This window comes from Eschrichtius robustus, chromosome 5, assembly GCF_028021215.1.
Source record: "Eschrichtius robustus isolate mEscRob2 chromosome 5, mEscRob2.pri, whole genome shotgun sequence".
Taxonomy (NCBI): domain Eukaryota; kingdom Metazoa; phylum Chordata; class Mammalia; order Artiodactyla; family Eschrichtiidae; genus Eschrichtius; species Eschrichtius robustus.
The window spans coordinates 124,436,840-124,462,398 of NC_090828.1; the positions used below are offsets into that span (position 1 = coordinate 124,436,840).

The window sequence follows — 25,559 nt, forward strand, 5'->3', positions numbered from 1 at the left end:
AGTCCATGGACTAATCCCTAAAATTGGGAACATAGGACGCCTTAGAACAAGAGTGGGCAAGTGAGGAAACTTCCCTGGGCAAAGCCTAAGGCAAACCGGGTACTTTAATCTCATTACTATGATAATTCCACGTGATAGGGTTCCCCCTATTACTGATCAGGAGACAGAAGTCCAGAAGGGCAAGGTAAAAAAAATTTCCCCACTAATAAGAGCCAGGGTTGGACTTGTTCCTACATCTGCCAGGATGAAAACAATCTCAGTATGAGTGGTGACAAATGATGCAAAGAGAACTGAATGCAGGTCATCAGTTTATCCTCATAAGTCAACTAAGCTCAGTGATAAAATAATAATTAGCTGAGATCACTAGCCACTCCAACTGTACTGGAAGTGACAGAAATTTAGATAGAAATGGCTCAGGCAACGGATTCCAAGCCTGGGAGACGACCTGTCTGTGCTTCTTATTCCCTGAGTAGGTTTTATAAAGTTCTTTGGCCGGAGGGAAACTGCAGAGCAACTTGAAAGCTATATAAAGCAAATGTGTAATGGTGTTGGCAATGTTCTGAAGGGAGCTACCAAGAATGCATACTACAGGGAGGAATAAAGAACTGATATCTGGCTGAAATCCATTTTGAATGGAAAAGCTTTAATGGATGAATTCTCCATCAATACGTTGCTGCTCTCCATTTAATTGTCATCGTTCACGATTTGCATCTTAAGTCTTTCTGCGTGTACATACATGACTCCATTGGGAGGTGGTGGAGATGTATGCTTATGACCTATGTGTGCTCCTTCCTTAGACAGTGAATAACCTGTCTCACTCAACACTGCCTCCTCTTCTCTTGCCGCGATAATTTTGGTTATATTTACTATGCAATATAGACCTTTCTCTACTAAAATTTGCGAACTTGGTTTTCCCTCTTCTCTCTTTCCTCATCAGGAATCACGTGGGTGCAACACAGTCCCTCTACTTCAGTATGTAAGTATAGGAACTAAACTTTATGTGCTTATCAGGTGCCTTTCACGGCTTTCATAAACTGGTGAGTCACTAAGCCATTCCTGAGTAGTCTTGTACATCATGTCAGATGAAGAGATCATCCCACTCAGGTTTTTTGTTTTGTTGATTTCTGAGGATTTCTCCAGCAATTGTTTCTGCCCGTGGGCCATGAGCTCTGTGAGTGGGGGGGAGATGCAGAGTTATTGCAAAGGGTGTGTAAATTCATATGAACCCCAAGCAGCCATACGTGTACTACTATTTTTCAAAAGCATATAGAGGTATGTAATATACATGTGTGTATATGTACATACAAAATCATGAATTAATGAATGACAAACACTTTTAAGTGTTACTGAACTCGTAGTAGGTTTCAATCATAAGCTATTTTCTGAATCAGCACATGCAAAAAACAAAAAAATTAACACGTGGAAGGTCGTGTTTAATATGTTTAAAGCACTTACACCATTCATGACCTGGAGTATGGACTTAACAAACTTGATCGACTTATTTTCCTTCACTTTCCAAAGCAAAGAAAGAAATGTCTGAAAATGTTAATTTTCCCCCAATATTTATATATCTCCTTTTTTTCTTTTTCTATTCTCATTGTATCAACTAGAAATGTTTTGTTGATGTCTTCTTGTATTGCCTCTGATACAAAGAGGAAGGATGCCTATGTTTTATTATTTACTGTACTTGGCAATTAGTTTTAGGTAGAACTTCTTTACCGTATTATGGAAGTACTCCTCTATTTCTGATTCACTTTAAATGAGCAAAAGTCAGGAATAAATGTTGAATTTCACAAACATTTTTTAGCTTTATATAAATGTGTATAAACTTAACTACTTGATCTAGCATTGTAATAGATTAAATCATAGCAAACCATTCTTGTTTATGATCCTTTCTTCCTTTTTAAACTGCTGGTCTCGATTTGTTTCTCTTTTATTGGAGTCTTCATAAGTGAGCTTGGCTTGTAGTTTTCCTTTTTTGTTAATTACTAGCTTCATCAAGATCGCTATCAGATTTATGCATGTTTCACAAAATTAATTTGGAAGGTGTTCATCTTTTTCTGTGTTTTAGAAACTGGGCTTTGGGGATATACACAGACCTCGGTTTGAATTCTGGGTTGTTCACTTGCCAGTTTTATAACCTTGGGCTAGTTATTCAACTTGTCTAAACATCATTTTCATCACATATAAAATATAGCACAACCATCTACCCTAAAAGGTTTTGTGCAATTAAATGAGATTATATACGCAAAGCCCTTATCACAGTTCCTGGCTCATTGTAAGCATTAAATAAATGTGGCTTCTGTTGAGCTAATGATGGTAAAGGTGATGATTGGTGATGATGATGATGATTATATTGTTATCATTGAATGGAAATTATCTTTCCCTTGAAATTAGTTGTGTGTAACAATGTAACAGCTTTTAAAAAAAGAATTGGGGGACAGTTTTCCTCAAATTCTTCTTTAACTTGTCCAGTTTTCCTATTTTTATTCAGTTAATTTTAATAATTTTTTTCAAGACAAACTTGTCTTTAGACTATGGAGCTCTTCAAAATTATTAAGCCAAGTATAATGTATGTTTTATGAGAGATCCTTCTCTTTCTCTCTCTCTCCATATATATATATGTATATTTATATATTCATTTATATGTTTGTATTTATATATATCTCTATGTGCATTTATATTCCTATATATGTTTGTGTATATATGTATAAAGATCTATATCTATATCTCTGTAAATTCTCATATCCACTTTATAATTTCTATTTGTGAATCTTTGTGAATTTTCTTTTTTCATCATAGTATTATCATGGGTATATTTTTGTCCTTGAGATAAGACATTGAGTTTATTTTCAAATTGTTTATATTTTCTGTTTTTAAAATCATTTCTACTTCAATCCATATTAGTCTTTCTACGCTTTTTCTAAGTTTGTATTTCTATCTTTTGAATATAAATATTTGGTCATTTATTATTTATTCTTATTTTTTTTAATCATTCAAAGATGTTGGTTTACCTCTGAGTGCAGTTTTGCCTGCATCTCACAAGTTTTTCTATGTAGTGTTTCTACTACTATTATTTTAAATTATTCTATAAGTTTAGTTTTGATATTCTCTTTGATCTGAGAGCTATTTAGGTGAACAAATATTGTTTTGTTTTGTTTGCTACTATTTCTTAAATTATTTCCAGGTTTTTTCTTGTAGATGTCAGAGAATAATACCTATCTTTTGCTTTAGCAATGGTAATTTTTATTTTTATATTATATAAATGATCAAATTTGGTAAATATTCCATAGCTATGGAAAAGGAAGTATATCATTTTGTAGATCATAGAGTTTGCAGAATATGTAAAAATGTGTATGTATATACATACACACAAAAAACAGCAGATATAATCAGTCATTATTATTTAGATCTTGTTACCTTTTTTTGGTCACTTGTTGCTTCAAGAACAACAACAAAAAAAACTGTGGTAAAGCTTACTCATTCTTATCTTATTTTGATTTTGTAAATTTCTCCTGTATTTGCAATGTTTTCCTTTATATACTTTAATTCTATGTTATCTGTAGCATTAATATCAATGACTATTATATCTTGTTAACACTGCTATTACTAATACGGATACTAAAAACAACCAATAGTTTCTGAGCATGTAAAATGTGGCAGGTATTGAGTTAGTTGTTGTAGATCAATTTTCTTATTTAATACTTGTAACAAGTATATTAGATAGATAGCTATATTTGTCACTTCCAGTGAGGATTCTAGTGGATTGTATTCTTCATTAACAGACACACAAAAAACAATTTTTTGTTTTACATAATACTTTTGCCTTTAGCACTGCTTCTTTTTTTTTTAAATTATATCATCTTTTTTTTTTAAATTTTATTTATTTATTTATTTATTTATGGCTGTGTTGGGTCTTCGTTTCTGTGTGAGGGCTTTCTCTAGTTGTGGCAAGTGGGGGCCACTCTTCATCGCGGTGCGCGGGCCTCTCATTATCACGGCCTCTCTTGTTGTGGAGCACAGGCTCCAGACACGCAGGCTCAGTAATTGTGGCTCACGGGCCTAGTTGCTCCGCGGCATGTGGGATCTTCCCAGACCAGGGCTCGAACCCGTGTCCCCTGCATTGGCAGGCAGATTCTCAACCACTGCACCACCAGGGAAGCCCCAGCACTGCTTCTTTAATGTTAATATTGTGACTCTTGGTTCCTTTTCATCTACATTTGCCACGTATATCTGTCTATCTTTTAACGTGTAACCTTTATGTCACCTAGTGTGATATTGATATATAGGAGATACCCTACAAAAAATGTTTGTGGGATGAGCAGGCCTTTTGGAGTCACTTTGTTTAATGTGTATCTCTTCTAGGAGGCATATAATTGGATTTTGTTTATGATCCAATGTGAGATGGTTTTTAGGGGAGTTTAACCCACTTACAGTTATTGTGTTAATGATACATTTGATTTGCTTCTGACATTTAGTGCTTTGTATTTTCTTAATGTTTCCTTTATTTTTCTTTTGCTGTTGCCATATGACTGTGAGTTCTTCGATTAAATATACATACAAATTGGTATGGAGAGTATACATCTTGTTTTTATTCCACTTTTGATTGACATATGGCTTATCCTACAGCTGAATGCCTTCACACTCTTGGCACGATAATTGGAGTTTCCATTGCAGCTGCTGCTTCCCAAGGCTTTACATTCACGTGCCAGCCTACAGTAAATTATGTTCATGGTCATGAATTTCTCATTTTGTTTATGATCTCATTTGAAATAATTTATTCGCTTGAAAATGAAACATATTTGTTACATTGTGTAGACTTCTCTTCATTTATTAGTTTTCTCCTCATCACATAACAAATGTTAAAAGATGTGCATTGATTATCTGTGCTCAACTATGTGAATTCGTAGGAGAAAGAAGAGGAATGCAAAGTGATATCTGTTCCTGTTTTTAAGTTGCTTAAAGTATAATTAGTAGGGGACTAGATGTATATCTGTTAAAAAGTTAAATAACTCAAAAGTTAAAATAGAAATGATGTCACTGGCACCGTGTATAAATAAATATAAAATGAGAAACATACACAAAATATGCCATGAATTCAGAGGTCAGAAATACTGCCTAGGGTTGAAATGTTCAGAGAAATCTCTGAAGAAGAAGGAAACCATCCCAAGGTGGGTGAACAGTGTGAGCAAAGGTGTGGAGGTGGGCATGTGCAGGGCATGTTCATGAGATGGCAAGCGATGATCATCGTCACATCAGAGGTTTCATGAACTTGGAGATGTTTGTTAGGGTAAATGATTCATCCTACAAACATGTGTTAAGCACATAGTACCCAGAGAGCATACAGAGGGCATTTGACCAAGGTGCAGGGGCAGAGGTGTGTCAGAGAAGGCTTCCATGTGGAAGTAATGCCAGGGTTAAGTCCTAAGGGACAAGTAGGAGTTTAACAGGTAAAAGTTTCAGGGAGGGGTACGGAAGTTGGGAAGAAGTGTTTTCTAGGCAGAGGAAGCTGAAGATGTGAAGGCTTATAGGTAAGAGAGTGTATGGTGCTTTCCAGAACTGCAACTATTTCCCTGTGGTTGGCCTATGGAATGTGAGTGGGGGAACTGGGTGAAGAAGTTGGAAGGATAAAAACTGGCCCAGGTCATGAGAGCTTTGGGTACCACATGAAGGCTTTTGGACTTTATCTTCAAGGCTGCGGGAGCCTCAAAAATGACTTGAGTAGAATAGTGGAGTTGGTTGGAAAGTGGACTGTAGACAGGAAGTTTGAAGTTGGGGAGATTGGTTGGGAGATCATTGGATGAATTCAGGTGAAAGATGCCAAGGGACAGAACACAGGCAGTGGCAGTGGGGATATAATTGAGGACAATTAAAACATTAGAAGCTATAGTTTACAGGTCATGGAGGAATTGTGGGGTGGGTTGAGATAATTTCATATATATACAGTATACACACACACAGATAAATAAAAGGATCTCACATTCTTCACGGCGTTTTACTACTGAGTTTAGAATAATGGGGCTTTAAATGTTAGTATTGCCTTAAGACTGTCATGGGTGTATAATACCGGTAAAATGACTAGGTCAATAAAATATGTACAAATGTACAGACTTGATGAAACAAACTTTTATTTAGCTACCAATCCCATAAATGGTCAAACAATTGACAATGATAAAGTTTGTTTCAGTAACAAAGCCTCCCAAAGAAAGGGAGATTTGGATGCCTTTCAATAAAATAAATTCCTTTCTTCTCAGATGACATGTAAACTGATGTCATTTCTCATTCCACAATAAAAAAAAAGACGAAACTTGTTATGGTTTGCAGTATTCCAATGATGACATTCTTCCTCAAAGTAATCTAAAAAAAGACATTGTGAGCAAACTTGTACTTCCCTGCCAGAAATGCATGCCTGGCCATAATGCAAGCCTTTCATATTTAGCCATTTAGATAATGGTTTCTACATGAACTTTCATAACATTTATTTACTGCCATAAATGAATGGACCAAGCACTGTTGGAAGCCAGGAATCCAGTTCCTCGGCAGTTAGACTTCTCACTACCTTATCTCCACATTAGAAAGGGTGCTCTGAAAGTAGTCTTTCCTGTCAGTATTTCATAGGCAATGTGAAACGTATGAGTATCTTGATTTTGAATTTGTACAGTTTCGCCTGCTTGTGAAATACTTCAGCCCCACTCCATGAAGACTATGCTCTAGTTATAAATATTTCAATTCCCCAGCCCCCCTTTTTAGGGTGTATCAACCACATTTTCCTTCCCCTCCCCTCTGACTGACTGATTCACGCATTCTCTGAGTTGTTGCTGCAGAAAGAAGCAGGCAGAGACAGCCTAATTCTAAGACAAGGCTTTCTATAGATTCCTCTGGATAAAACGGTGAAATATGACTTGGGCTGATCTGCGAATGAGGGTTGAACCAGGATAGATGTGTTGATCACTGAATGGAGAAAGGCATCTTGCTGTAATAGGTTTTCCATTTACATGATAGAGGTGATGGATGGTGATTCCGCCCTGGAAGTGTTTGAATTCAAGGTGGCTTTGCTAAGCAGACGTCTGACTTGTTGAAGTCCTGCCACCCCCCCTCTGGTCCCTCCGTGCTGAGGTGTGGTGTTCCCGCTGGTTGAACTGGTTAAACTGGACAAACCACAGCCTCTCAGAGCAGGCTCTCAGGCCATGGCCTCGGGGCTGGCTCCTGCCCTGGCAAGAAGCTGTGCCCACGTGCTTGTCTTCATCGCCTCCCACTCTGTTGGCGCCAGGCACAGCCAGGGGATGGCTGTGGACAGGGCAGTCGCTGTCTGACTCTGGCCTGCTCTAGAAACACTATTCCAGAGTCTTCCCAGCTCTTGGCTGGCGTCCTGCAATGGATTGGGATTCTAGACCAAATTTTAGGACCCTCACTCTTGGTGGCCAGAAAGCACAGAACCAGATGCAGCTGTGGAGGAAGATGGTGGAGAAAGGTAAAAATAATATATCTCTTAAAATAAAATTAGAATTTCTTTTTAAACACAGTATTTATAAACTATTTTGATACAACAAACTTACGTAGTTTTTTCTCGTAAAATAATCACATTGTCTGAAGGGGGGAAAAGAACTTCAATCAGACAGGTAGAAGGAAAGGAAACAATTAGACACTTTACTATGGGAAAGCAGAGACACATCTAGCTGCTAACATTTGCTGCTCTTACAGCTGTAAAGAAATCTCTGGTGTCCATATGAACAGATATGCACATAATTGCAAAAGATCCTCAAATACCAGAGGGCCCCCAAAGAACTTGTATTTGACTCTACAATTTAACTGTCACACTTATCTACCTATATCTATGCCTACTTGCTGAGTAGGGATAAATAGAGAAATTGAGCAAAATCCTTGTTTTCACAAAGGGCGCAGGAGAATGGGGGAGTCGTTTCCATAAAAGGTAGTAAGTGTAATGATGCAATTATAGTGTGGATTCTTAGGAAGCAGTTTAACTGTCTTCACATCCCTACTGTCTAGCACAGGGCTTGACGGGTGGTAGGTCTTCATATTTGTTGAAATTTGTGCTTCGGCTGCAATCAACATGAATTTGAGCCATTTCAGCACACACTAATTCTTTAAGTGATTTTCACTCATCCCATTTATTCATCCATTCGCTGGGAAAATACTTAGAGACAGAGCTACCATACAAGACCAGAAGTATATGTAATGAGTATCAGTGCAATTCCACACTAAATTTTGGCATTTGCATAGGTAATCTAGAAAGTGTTTGTTTTTTTGTTTTTTGTTTTTTTGCCAGTGAAGTGATATTGTATTTAGAGGTTGTTTAGTACATTAAAAGATAGGCAAAATGGATTATTTATTGCAGAAGATTGCTTCATTAATTAAAATGTATATATTAATTATATACTTCCTAGGCTGGTGAAGATCTGATTTTATTTATAATCATCACAGTGCTGTAGAATGAGTCCAGAACATTCTGGAGAATGTTTCCCTTCCTTTTGACTCCCATGTGGGTGATCTCCAGGGGTCTCTACATCTCTGACCTAGGAGAAACCTTCGTCAATCTTTGTGAATTTCCTGCTTTACAAGAGCGATATGTGCTGACTCTGCTTCCTTACCTCATACCCATTCATTTAAAACATTTGTTGTGAAATATTTCAGAAGGAAACGTGTAAAGAAGGGCACAGTAAAGACCTGTGTTTCACCACTCAGCTTATCAAATAAAACATTACCAACAAAACTGATGCTTCTGTCCACTTGCATCTCACTTCCTTCAAATATACAATGATGCAGCCACTATCTTAAATTTGGATTTGATAATTATCATTTCTATATCATTCCTTATAGTAATACTAGCTATGCATGCATGCCTAATCATTATATCATATTGTTTTCCGTATTTTTAAACTTTACATGATGGTATTATACTGTATGTGTCATTCTATCACTTGGCATCGTGGTATTTTCATTCATTATTGGGTTGGTGAGGTTCATCCATGATGGTGTTGTTCCATTGTATGGCATTCCCCAATTTGTTTCCACACTCTCCCGTTGATGGACATCTAGTTTACTTGCAAATTTTGTGTCAAGGGGTCAAGACAGATTTGTCAGTATCACTTGGTGCCAAAAGGGACTCGTTGGCAGGAAAGTGGTCAGAAGCCAGCATCCTTTCTAGAGGCGTGCTTGAGCTCCAGCGCACGTGGAAGCACTGTGGGACAGGTCTCCTGCAGACAGATTCCACCAGTGGGATGTTCCCACCTTGTTGCTCTCCCTTTCTGAGAGCTGAACAGGAGAAGAGCCTTGGAGGACTTGGGAACGGACTGCTTTGGCATCAAACAGTCTAAGGGTAAAGCGTGAGCTGTTTGCAGTTGTTGGGAACATAAGCTGCCACATACATGGAGGTCTGCGGGACTGTGGGAGGTGCAGCCCCTCCTCCTGGGGAGAAGCCTCTAATGCAGTTAATTTCTTACCAGGTGGTTTAGAGGGAGCGTCTTATGGATTGACATTTGTCACTACAAATCAATTTTTTCTTGTTTCAAATAATGTTGCCATGATCATGTCTCCTTGTGTACCTGTGCAAGAGTTGTGAAGGGTATACACCTAGGAGTAGAATTGGCTGAATTGTGGGGATTATGCCTTGTCAGATTTACTGGAGGTTTCCATTTGTTCTTCAAATCATTGAACCAATTTATACTACCACCAGTCATACATAAGAGTAATATATTGCTTCACATCCTTGCCAACAATTGATACCGTCCAAATTTATTAATTTTTGCTAATTTGATAGATGGTATGAGATGGAACCTCAGAGAGGTGTTTTGATTATGATTAAGATTGAGCAGGTTATCTTATATCTGTTGGTCACTTACGTCTCCTCTTTTATGAATTGCTTTTTCCGTCTTTTTCCCATATTTTTTTTCTGTAAATTGTCTTTTTCTTTCTGACTTGTAGGCGTCTTACATTCTGGATGTTTACTTTGCATAGATCTATATGTTGCAAATACTTCTCCCATTCTGTAGTTGTTTTTTGTTGTTGTTGTTTTACTTAGAAAAACAAAACAAAACTTTTAATGGTCTTGTGATTAACAGAAAAATATTTGGATGTAACGGCATCTATAATTATTAAGCCTAGTTTCAAAGAGCTTTTTTTATTCTTAACTACTGTGAGTTTGGCTTTAATTCATTTTTCCTCTATTTTTTAAAAGACTATTTTTATTCTTTTACTAACTACTCAAAATTCTATAGGCACGCTTAACTTAATTTAATAACTATCTCTTCTGATATGAAAAAACCCTCACTAATTCTTTATTATTTTACAGTATTTTAGTTCTATCTTGTTTTTGTACTTCCCTAATTCGACATTATCATATTGTGTTTTTTACCACCAATGTTTGATTAGATTCACCTATGCATTTAACAATCTCTTTGCTGACCATTCGTTTCAGACTTTGTCTAGTTACTCTTTTAGTGAAAGTCTATTCATAGTAAGCTAAAATTTTTGTCAGAAAATATATTTCTTTGATCTCATTCTTGAGTGGGGATTTAGCTAGGTATGAAATTGTAAGTTGAAGTTACTTTCTCATGGCTTCTAAGAGATATTCTGTTATTCTAATTCTAATTTCTTTGTAGGTGTCCTGCTAATATGTTTTTTGGAAGGTGCTTTCTCTCTGGCTGCTTTTAAGGTCATGTTTGTCTTTGGTGGTCTGTAGTATTGCTATGGTATGTCTAGGTGTGGATTAAAAAGAACACACAGACATTTTCCTTTAAAATTTTTGTATTTCTGAATCTGAGGATTCACGGTTTTCATCAAGGACATTTTTTGGTCATTTATATTTTTAAATATTGTCTTTTTCTAGAACTCCAATTAGAAGTATGTTAAATGTCATTTTATTTTCCATTTCTCTTAAGTGTTTTTCATATTTTTCATCTCATTGGTTCTACTTGCTACATTCTATAAACTTAAAAAAATCTATCTTCCTGTTCATTAATCCTCTCTTCTATATTCTGTCCAATTTTCTTTTTAAACCATTTAATTTTTAATTTCAGTAATTATATTTCAGTTATATTTCAGTGATTACATTTTAATTTCCAAAAGTCTAGTTTGGTTTTTTAAGATTTCTTATTTGTATTTTGTTATCTTTCACAAATTTTGATATATGAAATTCTGGGAAGTCTACTTTTGAAGGTTTTATTTCTACAAACTCTTTCCTCTGGTGGCCTGTATCCTCAGATATGTTTTTTAAGCTAACCTCTTTTTTTTTTAAACACCTTTATTGGAGTATAGTTGCTTTACAATGGTGTGTTAGTTTCTGCTTTATAACAAAGTGAATCAGCTATACATATACATATATCCCCATATCTCCTCCCTCTTGCGTCTCCCTCCCACCCTCCCTATCCCACCTCTCTAGGTGGTCACAAACCACCGAGCTGATCTCCCTGTGCTATGCGGCTGCTTCCCACTAGCTATCTATTTTACATTTGGTAGTGTATACATGTCCACGCCACTCTCTCACTTCATCCCAGCTTACCCTTCCCCCTCCCCGTGTCCTCAAGTCCATTCTCTACGTCTGTGCCTTTATTCCTGTCCTGTCTCTAAGTTCTTCAGAACCATTTTCTTTTTTTTAAGATTCCATATATATGTGTTAGCATACGGTATTTGTTTTTCTCTTTCTGATTTACTTCACTCTGTATGACAGACTCTAGGTCCATCCACCTCACTACAAATAACTCAATTTCATTTCTTTTTATGGCTGAGTAATATTCCATTGAATGTATATGCGCCACAACTTCTTTATCCATTCATCTATTGATGCGGACATGTAGGTTGGTTCCATGTCCTGGCTATTGTAAATAGTGCGGCAATGAACATTGTGGTACATGACTCTTTTTGAATTATGGTTTTCTCAGAGTATATGCCCAGGAGTGGGATTGCTGGATCATATGGTAGTTCTGTTTTTAGTTTTTTAAGGAACCTCCGTACTGTTCTCCATAGTGGCTGTATCAAATTACATTCCCACCAACAGTGCAAGAGGGTTCCCTTTTCTCCACACCCTCTCCAGCATTTTGAAGTATAGTTGACTTACAGTATTATATTAGCTCCAGGTGTACAATATAGTGATTCGACATTTTTATCGGTTATTTTGTGTTGAGAATTTATATCTGACTGCTCTTTATCTGTGGCAATCCTGAGAGCTTGGGGTGAGTGTTTATTCCTTTGCATTTGCTTCTACCACACACCCTGGGATGCTACCCAATTAGGACAACATTCAGTTAGTGTTTTGGCTCGTGGTTTTCCAAACCCTGGTGTTGTACAAACTTAAGCCCCAGGCTCACATGGAATAGGCCTGTATTTAAAAATTCTTGGTTTTGGGGGAGGAGTAGGAAAGTCAATATAACAGCTCTGGGGAACAAAATTTTGATTTTCACCCAGTTAAGTTTGATTTTCAGGTAAATAATAAACACTTTTATTAGTTTTAATTTGTCCTACGAAATATTTGTCCTGGACTTTATCTGGCTACTTATGGCCAGGGTGTGGAGAGGTTTTGTTTCCCTAAGAGGAGCTGAAACTGATACCTTTCTGTATTGTCTTCCTTTGTAGGCAAATAGAATTTCTTTTTTTTTCTAATCCATCATTTCATGAAGCATCTACAAAGTTCTTGGGTTTTCATGGGTATCTAAGTCCCAGCTCCCCACCTTGTGGAGGCTTTGTGCCCTGTTCCCCAAGTTCTAGGTCCCTGGAATGGGAAAATTCCATGAGCATAGTTGCTGATCCAGCATTTGCTTTCCTGTCTGGTTTTCTGTTTCCTTTTTTGGTTGGTCATTTGGTTTTCTTAGCGCTTAGGATTTTTCCCTTTCTTTCAAGTGAGATACGTGTTTTAAAGGGTGTTTGCTGTGTTTTCATCGGTTACATTACTGGAAGCAGAAACACTTCCATTCACTCCTCACCAAGCCCTAGCCCTTACCACTGATCTAAAATTGTCCTCTGAACATTCTGCCTGGGATGCTTTATTGCTAATTCCACTGCCCCTTCTTGAGAGCTGCCTACCTGACAGCTCTCATTCCTTGACTCCCCTTTCTTGTTCACTGACTCTTGTGACTCCAGTTTCTTATATTTTTTGCCTCTCTGACCAGCCATCGTCAGTCTTCTCTAATGGGTCTCTTTCCTTCTGTTTCTCCTTTGGAATAAACCCGGCTCCTGGATAATTAGTATACTCCGAAGCTAGTGTCCTGATCTCTAAAGTCTGCAGGCTAGCTTTCACATTGTTTTCTATGGGAATCTTTTTAGAAAACAGATCTTATGAGTATTCTTGCCTTTGAAAATCTTTGCTAACTTCTAACTGCCAAAATATATAATCTTAGCCTTAAAATCCCTCCATAATATGACTCTTAGCTACTCCTTCTCCAACGTTCTCAGCTACGAAACTCTCTACTCACTACACTGCTCTGTGCTTCTTGGACCATGTTGCCATTTCACTCCTCCTGTCTTTGTTCATAACCCTGGAGTATCTACTGTTTACTGCCTGCATATTGACATCCGACCCTTCCTTCAAGGTTACGGTCAGATTTCACCTTGGTGAAGGTGTGACCCATTCCCACCTTCAGCTAGCTGCTCACTTGCACTTTATTCATGCTTTTGCTACAACACATATATTTTGTGCTATCATAGTTATTTTTGTCTCTTGTATTTTGGGGGTACAAATTATTGTTTTTCATCTTATTACCTTAATTCTGAGCACAATACTGTATATTTGGTAGCCTTCAGCAAATTCGTTGATTATTTAATAAAGGTGCTTTTCTATAGTGGTTATGAGGACATATTAGATAGACTTATAGTATCACACCAGGTTTTATTCAAACAGTGAAGATCAGCTTAGAAAAACTGCTAGAGCTGCATAGCCGTATGACTCTTCATTTTCAGTTTGAAAGAGTATTTCCCTTCATCTCCTATATTATCAGGGGAGTTTGACTTCTATGTTGGATTTTCTTGCAGACTGGTGGTTACAAGACTAGAGATTCCTAGAATCTGATGGAAGGGTCCTCCCAGAAAATGTCCAGAAACCTCCATGGCCTTTGAAGTATGTTCATTCGTTTCCCCAAATTCCTTTTTTCCTTTCTTTACTTTAAAATGATCACAATGCATAAATTAAAGCAGAGGTAGGCAGCTTATGCCTATTTGGTATATTGTTCTAATAGATTGCACAATTATATCACCTTCTAGTGTCTGCAACGCCTATGAATCTCATCCTCCTTCCTTTTTCTCTGTCTGTCTAGGGTTGGCAGATTTTGCAAATTAAAGACATCCAGCAAAATTTGAATTGCAGAAAAACAATGCATACTTTTTTTTAGTATATGTCTCAATGTCACATGGGACATACAGTAAAAAAAAAAAAAGTCATTGTTTATCTGAAATTCAAATTTAACTGGGCATCTTGTATTTTATCTGACAACCCTGTGTCTCCACCACTTCCAGCTACCTGATGCTTATCATCCTAATCATCTAAAAAGGACACAAAGCCTTTCCACGTTCAGAAATGAAGATTTCCTACAAGTGATTTTCCCTGGAAAACTCTCAAAGGTTTCCTCCCTTGCAAATTTTAAGTGTGGAGAGGAATGTAACATGGCAACAGGATAATTAATTCTAAAGCAGGGTGGTGAAAAAATAGTATTGTAGTGAAAAACTGGTCTCAGCTGTGGGAGTTGACTAGCTGAAATATGTCTCTGATCATTTTTCCGATACAACTAATGTATTGTGGCAGGCACATCTGGGGGACACACACTCTGTAACTCAGTAAAAATGCTTGGGAGAAAGCATGCGTGTGTGTATGTGTTGAGTTAAACAGCCCTTTGTTATGAGGGAGAGGGGCCATGAACACTGTGCCGAAATGCAAACTAATTGATGGACAGTATAATCACCACCTTAGTTAGCACCCCGGGACTCTTTCCATACCAGCAAGCTGTAAATTTAAATGGAAACCAAAAGGCTAGTACTCAGCCTATAACTCTGCATTCCATTACTTCATGTCTGAAATATTCGATGACTAAGAGAGAGGCTTAACAGATAATAGCTGGAGAGGAGCTGCATGGTGATTAAGGTAAGACTGAAGTGGTTGGTAAAAACCTCCATCTAACCACGTACAGATAAGAGCTTCTGTTTGAGGGATTAAACTCTATTCTTTGCTCAGAATGCACTTCTGAGTGCTGAACAGCCCAGCGATCTCTTTTATTCAGCCCTAGCCCAAGACAGTATGTTCTTTTCGAGAGTATATGATTTGGGTTAAGATGGCTCTATTCATGAGCCCAGTCAGTCATGGTAAATTTATCTGTTAGATGCCTGCTATTTAGTGTCATTGAAACAACTTGAGTTTTCTAATCAGACTGATTTGTGTTCAAATCCCACCCAGCTCTGCCCCTTGAATCGTGACATAAACTTTCTGAACCTTTTTGATATTCAGCTATAAGGTGAAGTTGATACTATCCATCTCTCAGGGTTGGATGTAGATTCACCAGGTTTATTACCTGCAAACTGCTTAGATTTTAGTGCTTCATGAAAGGTAGGCTTGTCCCTCTCCATCTGTATGCTTTCTGACATTCTGCTCTTTGCTTAAGCCTGATAGCAGTGATACTGCTTCCTACCATCATATGCTTCCTGCTTGCACTTTTGACTCTTTTGAGACACCTTAATTTGAAGGTGTGTGACCTAACACAAGTTTGTATGCCCGATGCAAAGTGAGGCCAAACAAACCTAAATGTCAGAGTTTGGAGCAAAGGAAGGTTTATTGCAGGGCCAAGCAAGGAGAATGGGTGGCTTATATGCAAAAATCCAAACTCCCTGATCATTTCTGGGGAGAAGTTTTATAGGCAAAATTTGGGGTGAGGGCTTCAGGGTGTGTGACTTTCTTCTGATTGGTTGGTGGTGAGGTAACAGGGCGGTGCTCCAGGAATCTTGTGCTCAGCCTGAAGTTACCATCCTCCACCTGGGTTGGGACCTTAGTTCCTACAGAAGAACTCAAAGATATTGTTATATATAGTCCTTGAGGAGGAACCAGGACCCTGCCCCACAGCTGCACTGTTGTTTCTTGACTGCTTCTCCTTTGTTTCTGCATCCCCTCCCTTCCTTGTTAAGCAAGGGGATCTGCCCTTTGGAACTTGTTTGAATCTGCCCCTTGGAGCTCAGGGAAGGTCAAGGAGGCTGAATGAAACCTATTTCCTACAAATAAGGAACAGGGGACACAGAAAGCATTTGTTCCCAGGAGGGGCCCACAGGATCCTGCTCTATTTCAGGTGCACCACCAATGATGGAGAATGTTTATTCTGGGCTGGAAATGGCAGAAGGCTGTTCTTTTCCAGGCTGACTGCATCCAGTGGGCACTGGCTGCCAGCAGTAGTGTATCGGGGAAGGCCATGAGACTGCCTTGTGTGCTGAGACACAGCCCCTGACTGACTGATGAAGCCCACCACTGGCACAGGAGGGGAGAGCAGTGGTATCTGTGCTGTGTGGTTGATAAGGTTCCCCTCGGTCAAGTTATGCAGCAGGCAGTTTGCCTTCAGGAACATTACCTTCCCTATCTGCGCCCTTTCTTCCACTTTTTGTGTCACCTTCCTGAACTCACTAGTGTTTACATACTGGCTGTGGGACAGAAAATGAAAGATGAACTCATTCATTTCTCTTAGGATTTGGGGACTTGGAAATCACTTCATCTGCAGAGTGCCATGAAGGGAAAACCAGGGTGCTCTGAGCTAGCCTTAGCTGCCTGTCTTCCCAGATGCAAGCTGGTGGTCCTCAGCCTGTATACGTGCCTGCTACATGGCAGCCCTATGCAGGAGGAGTACGGAGGAAAGCAGGTCCCTCAAATCATCCATCAAGTCCTTTGCAGTTCTAACGTCCAAAAAAAGGTTCGAGGAATCTGGCTTTATATGCAATGTGGTCAAAAAGAAAATTCTGTTACATCCAGGGGCCTATGGGGATGATTTCCTTAGTTTCTGGGAAAGGCCAAAGAATCCAAAATACCTTCCTTGATTTTGGCTATTGACTATATTCTCACTGATGATGGTTGTGAAACAGGAGGGAAGGGGGCAGGGCACAACCTTTAAAAGAATGACATCGCCTGAGGACATGACATAAACTAATTAGAACCAAATAGGTCCAAGATGGCAGACTAGTCGGCTTCCACTAGACCTGGAGCCTCAGTATATGCTCATTATAACACATCAGCAAGCTAAATGACACACCCGTGCACCATAACAGTTCCAAGGCTGACCATAAAGGTCAAAAAGTGGGCGGTGACCCAATCCCTGGAAATCCCCACCCCTTCCCCCAAATAGCTGGAATACTCCTCCCACTCATTAGCCTATGAAATTACCCACCCCTTTAAAAACTGACAACCCCATACCCTGGTGCCACCCTTGCCTTCTGAGATGGCCCACACTCTGTCTGTGGAGTGTGTTTCTCTCTAAGTAAATCCACTTCTTACCTATCACTTTGTCTCTCACTGAATTCCTTCTGCAATGAGACATCAAGAACCTGAGCTTCATTAAGTCCTGAGACCAGGTGTGTGATCTCAGTTAAAAGACCATAGATTCAAGTCTCAATCTGGGTTTTGGCTGGGTTCGAGTCCTGGCACGTGGGTTCAAGTCCCAATCTGAGACGCACAGTTTCAGTTGCATTTCTTTAACTGAAACCTCTGTTAAAATGTAAGTTTTCCTGAAAGAACCTTAGGATGGCAGCATAGAAGAGAATATTTTAAGAGAGATGAAAGAAATGAGAAAGAAAAATTATATCACTGTAAATGCAAAATATAGACTTCCCAGAGTCTATATTTTGAAGTCTATGTATAGAAGTCTATATATAGAAGAGTTCTGGGGAGTTTCAGCCTTTCACACATCTACACATTATGCTTAAATAAGGCCATCTGATCAGTTTTTTAAAGTAATATTTGTTCTGATTATTATGGTAGAAATTTTGCAAAAATGTGGAAAGAATACAAAATAAAATAAAAATTTCTAATAATCTCACAGCAAGGATTGACCCAGTTGGTTAACATTTTGGTGCATTTCCTTCTAGTCTTTGTTCTGCATAGCTATTTACACATTTGCATATAAACTATCAACCCCAGCAGCCCTTGTTTGCCTGAGGCTACAAAATAAGGTCACCTTGTTAGTCTTCTTTAACTTTCATTTGTTTTCGTTTTTTTTAAAAAATAAAAAAATAAACATTTATTGTCTCAGTTTCTGTGGGTCAGGAGTTCAGGAGTGCCTTAGGTGGGTGGTTCTAACTCAGGGTCTCTCATGAAGTTGCAATCTGGGTGTCAGTAAGCTGTACTCATCTGAAGACTTGACTGGGACTGGAGGACCTGCTTCCAAGAAGGCCCACTCCTACAGCTGCTGGCTGGAGTTCCCAGGTCCTCACCATGTGTGTCTCTCCATAAGGCTGCTTGAGTGTCCTCACAACATGGCAACTGGCTTCCCCAGAGTGATGATTCTCAAAAGCGCAAGGAGGGAGTCCCAGTGTTCTGGCCTTGGAAGTTACACACGGTTACTTCCATCTTATTCTGTTCATTAGAAGGAAGTCAGGAAGCCCAGCCCACACTCAAGGGCTCCACCAAGTGACCTTGCAATTCCTTGGGCTTGGTCTTGCGGCTTGCTTGCTTTGACCTTCATTTTTTTTTTTTTTTTAAGATTTTTAAAATTAATTAATTAATTAATTTTATTTTTGGCTGTATTGGGTCTTTGTTTCTGTGCGAGGGCTTTCCCTAGTTGTGGCAAGTGGGGGCCACTCTTCATCGCGGTGCGCAGGCCTCTCACTATCGCGGCCTCTCTTGTTGCGGAGCACAGGCTCCAGACGCGCAGGCTCAGTAGTTGTGGCTCACGGGCCCAGTTGCTCCGCGGCATGTGGGATCTTCCCAGACCAGGGCTCGAACCCGTGTCCCCTGCATTGGCAGGCAGATTCTCAACCTCTGCGCCACCAGGGAAGCCCCTGACCTTCATTTTTAATGTCCAGTTATGCTAACTTGAGTTCCAACAATGGAGTTGCCAGATAGTGTTCCTCAGAAGCTTCTGAGAGTTTTTCAGAGGCTCAGTCTCATAAATGCTCAGAAATAAGCCTGTTCTGCTGTGGCATCCACTGCATACAACCATGCTGTGGCAGCTGCTGGCCTTGTGACATGACCCGTTAGATGCTTCTTCCCCTGGTCCTCCCTTGGTGACCACTAGTGATATCATCACTCCACCTTTTGGAACAGAACACTGATTATCCTGTGGCCTTTCCCTCCAGTTCTTGGGACAGCCCTTTTCTAAATCCCCAATGTGCAGCTGAAAAAAGGCTGCGTTTTTCAGAAGAATTCACTGAAGTTTAGGGGACACAGAAGAGAAATGTAACATAGAAAACAACTTAAAACTGCTTCTAGAAATGCCTACTCATAAAGTTGAACTGGCCACAGCCTTGAAGGGAATGGAAATCCACCCACTCCAGGAGAGTCCAAGAGTTGCCTTCTTCACTTTTCATTGACTGCCTCTGTGTTAACCCCTTTTACAGAATGATTAAAAGCAGGGACTTCCATTCTCTACAGAGAATAGAAGACCCCAGCCCCACCCACAGGGGCACGGTCTATCTGGCCATGGCGGGCAGATGACTCACTCATACTAGTCTTAGAGAACATTTCCCAAAGTCAAGGCTATTGCTGCATCAAGCCCAACATGGACCTTGATTTCCAGATCACTTCCAATGTCACACGAACAGAAGATCAAACCCCTCCATATTCTAGCTACACCTTCTGCAAAAAAACTGTTCAAGAACAGCATCACATCTCTTTAAGGACAAGCAGTGATTTGAAGGTATATAGCCATCTAAGTCCAGGTTTAGAGAACAAATATTCTCTAAAGGAACTGATCTTCACAGACGTCATTTTAAAATGCAGCTGTTTTACATTTATTAAACAGAACATCTCAGTCAGAACCTTCTGCATGTAGATTGCTTCAACACATTTACATATTCACTCTTGCTTTACATTGCATAACTTCAAGGGACCACACAGAAGCCAGGAAGAATCTCCCCAGACACAAAGTGAGACATTGCATGCAAATTTTAAAGCAATGATTCTTAAAGTAAGTCTTCAGGTCAAATCTCCATCTGTGATACCAGACACACATATTTGCATAATTGAAAATCATACTTTGCATATAATTATAATCTGCTTTCTTTAATTTTCCATTGTAAACATTTTCCAATATCATTAAAATGTTTTATCATTAATAAAGTTATCCATGATAAAATATCATTATGTCTTGAAAATATGATTTTCAATGATTTTATGATTTCAAATCTGCAGTTGTTATTAACCATTCTTTCTTGTTGGGCATTTATGTTATTTCCAATTTATTAATATAGATGACATAAAAATGAACATCTTTGCACGTATAATTGTCCGTTTTTCTGATTACTTTAAGTAATTTAGCTTTCATTAGGAAACCACTTCAAACTTAATGACTTCAAACTACAAACATTTATTATTTTTCATGATTCTTAGGTCAACAGAGCATCAGTTTTTCTGGTCTGCGTTGGCTCTGCCAGGGCTGAGTGGTCTAGGATGGCCTAACTCACGTGTCTGGAATGACTGGCACAGCTGAGGTCATTGGGCCTCTCCCCATCTGGTCTCTCATCCTCCAGGAGTCTAGCCCAGACTTATTCATGGTGGCAGAAGGGTCCCCAACAGCAGGAGAGGGCAGGCCCCATTCACAAGTAGTTTTTAATTCTCTGCTCACGTCACATTTTCTCAAGTCCAGTTGACTAAAGAAAGTACCATGGCCAAAGCCAGATTCAAAGGATGGAGAAATAGGCTCTACCTCCGGATGGGAGGGGAGCAAAGTCACCTTGAGAAGGGGCCTGAATACTGGGAGGAGTGAGGGCAGCTGCAGCCATTTTTGCACACAACCTCCTGTACTTTCCTTGAATTTCTGGAAGTAGAATGACTGCCTCAGAAAGTATAAATATTTTTTTATAAATGTTTCTTACTATATAAAGCCACACTTACCCTATAGAGAATCTGTCCTGTTTTGCATTTTTAACAGCAGTCTATTATAGTGCCTATAGAAAGCATTCATGCTGGTATTAAATATTATAAATTTTTAAATATGTAAATTATATGTTTTTTATTTTATTTGCATTTCCATAATGACCCATGGAGACTAATATTTTTATAACTTTATTGCCCATTTATATTCCCTGTTTTGTGAATTTTCTTTTTATACCCATTGTCCTTGAGGTCCTTGTATTTTTCTCATTGATTTGTGCATGCCATTTATGAAGGAATATCATTAACCATTAATATGTCAGAGTTTGTACAAATATTTTATCCAGTTTTTTGTTTTTAAAGATACATGAATTTTAAACTTTTATACAGTCTATATGTTTTCCATTGTGATTATTTTGTTGCTTTTAATATGGGAAATATATTACTACCAATATAAAAATATTTATTCACCTACGTAGTCTATTTTTTTGTGTGATATCCTTTTTAAACATTTAACTATTTAATTCATCTGAAATTTATTTTGGCATATGATACTATATAAACTTTTTTTCCTCAAAAACTACTTCTCTTCAACTTCATTTAAAATATATATACCTTTTTAAAAAACTTACCCTGAGCAATTTCAAACATACACAAAATTAGAGAGAATAGTATAGTAAATTCCTATGTACTTATTGCCCAGATTTAAAAATTATCTACTAATATCCAATCTTAGTTTATCTGTTTTTACTTCCTCACAATTTTCATATTAATTAGACACAAATCCCAGTGTCAATGAAAATTAATCAATAGTAAATCTAAGAAAGAAATGGAAAATTTTATTCAAGCCAACCTGAGAATTATAACCCAGGAGACAGACTTTCAGAAAACTGTTCCAAAGGGGTAAAGGGGGAGGTCAGTATATATGTGATTTTTGGTGAAGGGTTACGTGTAATCAAACACACATCTTGGTAGAGGGTTACTGCTATTTGGGAGGAGCAGATATCTTAGTTAATGGTTTCAGTGGTTTTCTAAGTATGGGAAGATGCAAGAAACTGGGTTCATCAAATTTTCTCCTGAAAATATCTAACTATCTGAGGGTCAGTTCTGTCGGTTTTCCCAGAGCACAAAATGCTTCATCTTGATCTTTGCCCTGAATTCCTTTCAGGGTGTACTGTAGGTCAGTGACCGAAGTGGCTAATCACTTGATTCTTGTAGAACTGGATGGTGGGCAACATTCTTCATTTTACAATCCCTTCCCTTTCGGTCTTAATTTGGACAAAGGTTTGGGAGGCATTTCGTGACCAATTTGTCCCTGGGAATTCTCATTCCCAGCTCAGGAGGGGATTTCATTGATAGGCCGTTCAATGCGCTATTACTGGACTAGACCTTTTAACAGTAACCAAAAGTCTCTGAATTACCTGTCTTACTAGTCTGTTATGGTCCAGGAAATGGTTCCCTCTTATTGCTTCTTCCTGTATCTAGAGTTAGACACTATTACAATCATGTATCTTGTAGAGCCATATATTTGGTTAATCTTTTCAAGTCGCCGAGTCATCATTATTATTATTATTTTTTTAATTAATAGCTACTCTATTTATTTATTTATTTATTTATTTTTAGCTGTGTTGGGTCTTTGTTTCGTGCGAGGGCTTTCTCTAGTGGGGGCCACTCTTCATCGCGGTGCGCGGGCCTCTCACTGTCGCGTCCTCTCTTGTTGCGGAGCACAGGCTCCAGTCGCGCAGGCTCAGTAGTTGTGGCTCACAGGCCCAGTTGCTCCGCGGCATGTGGGATCTTCCCAGACCAGGGCTCGAACCCGTGTCCCCTGCATTAGCAGGCAGATTCTCAACCACCGCGCCACCAGGGAAGCCCATCATCATTATTTTTATTGGAGGCTCAGTCACACATTTAGTAATGCAAGACACAATAATCTTGTAAAATCGGCAGAATACAAGTAATATAGCTACCAACATTATAAGGGCATAAGTAAGTATTTCAGCTAAGAACTTCCAATGGCTGCTGCCCAGTATCTCCCCAGGTGGTCTGACCAGTCTGTTCTGCACCAATCACTATCTTTAAGGGAAATGATATATTGGCCTCGTACATAGAGTTCACCCGAGATGTCTGTCCATACGAGGTGAGTGGTGGGTTACTGTGGCCCCTTAAGGGACTGAGAAAGGTATGTTACCTTGTAAGGATTTACATGGCGCCAGAAGGAGAAAAGTGGATCTTTAAGGTTGAACAGGTATTTCTGCCATTGGGGAGGTCTGGTTAATGCAGGATGCAGATGCACAATGCACATTGGTTGTGAAGGGCTGGAGGAGAGGCCAAAGGGCAGAGAAAATGTTTTATGTTTAAATTTTTCTTGTCTTGCCTTCAAATATGAATTTTTATTCCATCACCAGACATCCTCTCATTCCAACATCTATTTCTGAAAGATAAAGACCCTTTAAAAACATAATAATATCATTATTATACCCAAAATATTAATAATTCTTTAATAGAAAATTTTCACAGTTGGGCCATAATTTCTTTACACTTTGAATAGGAATCCAAGTAAGTAAATACACTGTAATTGGCTGCTATGTCTCTTAATTCTCTTTAAGCTGATAAGTCTCTTCTATTTCCCTTGCAATCTATTTGTTGAAGAAAATAGATTGTCCTATAAAGTCTTTCATATTCTAGACTTTTCTGATTGAATCCCGTGGTGGTGTTTACCATGTTTCTCTATGCTTATATTTCCTTTAACTTGGTGTTCAGATCTAGAAGCTTGATTAGATTCAGATTTTATTTTTGAGCAAGAATATCTTCTGGATGATATCATTATATATTTCCTTCAGGATGCACATATTATCAGGTTGTCTGCCTATGAAGGATAATGATCGTGAATGATTATTGCCTAGATCCATTAATTCTTTGTGGATCTAGGGGGCAATATTCTCATTGTATCCTTTTATCCTCATTTACTAGTAGAACAATTCGATCAAAGGAAACTTTCTCTCACCTCCTGGTTAGCTGTGGTACAATTTATAAAGGAAAACCTTGATTCTTTTCTTTTGTTTAATAGCTTTCAAAGTGATGAGTTACTTCTTTAGCATCCTCCTATGGTGACTAAGTATTTTTAAAAATATATTATTGTGAACTTTTACATTTCAACACATTTAATATGTTTCAATCCATTGCAATGATTATTCTTAATGAGGTTCAGATTTTTCTCATGTTGGCCGGTAGGAGCCTCCTCTTCAAACTGGTGCTTGAATCGCTTTGGCGTGGACTTACAGGTCTTTGGAGGCTTCCTTGCTCTCTGATATAACAAGATATTTCAGTCTTCCTGTGTGTATCTCCTGCCTCTTAATGGGATCATTTATTTATCTTGAGAAACCCTGGTTCCTTCTGGTGGAAATTGTTTTTTTTTTTTTTAATTTATTTTATTATTTATTTATTTATTTTTGGCTGTGTTGGGTCTTCGTTGCTGTGGGCGGGCTTCGTCTACTTGCAGCGAATGGGGGCTACTCTTCGTTGCGGTGCACAGGCCTCTGATTGCAGTGGCTTCTCTTGCTGTGGAACACAGGCTCTAGGCACGCGGGCTTCAGTAGTTGTGGCATGTGGTCTCTAGAGTGCAGGCTCAGTAGTTGTGGTGCACGGGCTTAGTCGCTCTGTGGCATGTGGGATCTTCCCGGACCAGAGCTCAAACCTGTGTCCCCTGCATTGGCAGGCGGATTCTTAACCACTGCGCCACCAGGGAAGTCCTGGAAACTGGTATTTGGAAAGCCTGATTTGAGTTCTTGGGGGCTCATTGCTAGAGTGTTGGTCACTGTTTCCAGGTCTTTTTCATTATTCAGAGCTAAGAAATACATGTACTATGTTTAAGATAAAATGTATTATGGATTTAAATAGATTTTTCTGATTCATATTCAGGACCACAGAATTTTAACTGAACCATATTGATCTTACACCTGTATTTCTTTTTCCGATGCTAAAAATCAATTTGCAATGATATCAACATAATTACTAATTTGCTTTATTTTACAATATATATGCAGCAGTCTCAGAATAACCACCAAACCTATCCCAACAATTGATTACTGAAGAGTTTAAGCCTTTTGTTAGTTGTTTCGTGTATTCGTGTGTGTATATGTGTGTGTGTGTGTGTGTGTGTGTGTGTCCCCTCTTAGCATGTATTAAGATGTTTAGTGAAAGTCACTGAGTGGTTCCTCTCTCTTTGTTATGCCAACAACCCAGACACAGATTACTTTATCTCATTTTGCTTTCAGTTTTAGCGTTTGTTACATTTTGATCAATCTGTAAACTTTTTTTTTTAATCTAAAATTTTACAGCTGTCTCTTGTAGTTGGAACATTGAATCAAAAGTGTCATTAAGAGTATGATAAGTATACTTGGCATCCAAAATCATTGCATGTGTGCTGAAACATGCCAGGGTTCTGAATCTTGAGTCTAAAAGGGTTGTTAGGGCAGGAAATGGCTCTTCTCGAATAGCATCACAATGCTGAAGGGACACCAAAACATATAGTCCAATGACTGTGAAGCCTTCTACATGCACTGAG

The 25,559-nt window shown here is 38.7% G+C and overlaps 1 protein-coding gene across 6 annotated transcripts in view; it reads left to right on the forward strand.

The window, feature by feature from the left end:
• The window catches only part of NCKAP5 (NCK associated protein 5), a 1,051,318-nt gene that overhangs the window by 22,475 nt on the left and 1,003,284 nt on the right, over positions 1-25,559 (forward strand). The window contains exon 1 of one of the 6 annotated variants that reach the window (XM_068545244.1): positions 7,309-7,471. The exons of the other annotated variants lie outside the window; for them this stretch is intronic. The gene's annotated coding sequence lies outside the window, so the exon portion shown is untranslated. Of the gene's footprint in view, positions 1-7,308; positions 7,472-25,559 lie in introns of those variants that run through there. 6 annotated transcript variants of the gene reach the window in all.